Raw genomic sequence first — 208 nt, 5'->3', positions numbered from 1 at the left:
ATAGTCTGAGTCATTGGGGAAGCTCACTTAAAGTGGCTGGATGTGCCACAGAGTTCATTCATCAAACATGGAGACAACAATATAACAACTCCACGCATTGTTTGCAACATACAGACTCGCGGACATGTTGGTCACAGATAACTGGCCATCGTTTAGCAGCAGAGAGTTTGACCATCTCAAAGTTGAATGGTATTTGACATAAAAGGAC

Source organism: Chiloscyllium plagiosum, chromosome 27 (genome assembly GCF_004010195.1).
Source record: "Chiloscyllium plagiosum isolate BGI_BamShark_2017 chromosome 27, ASM401019v2, whole genome shotgun sequence".
Taxonomy (NCBI): domain Eukaryota; kingdom Metazoa; phylum Chordata; class Chondrichthyes; order Orectolobiformes; family Hemiscylliidae; genus Chiloscyllium; species Chiloscyllium plagiosum.
The sequence above is the reverse complement of the archived record's forward strand: the minus strand, read 5'-3'. Positions refer to the sequence as shown.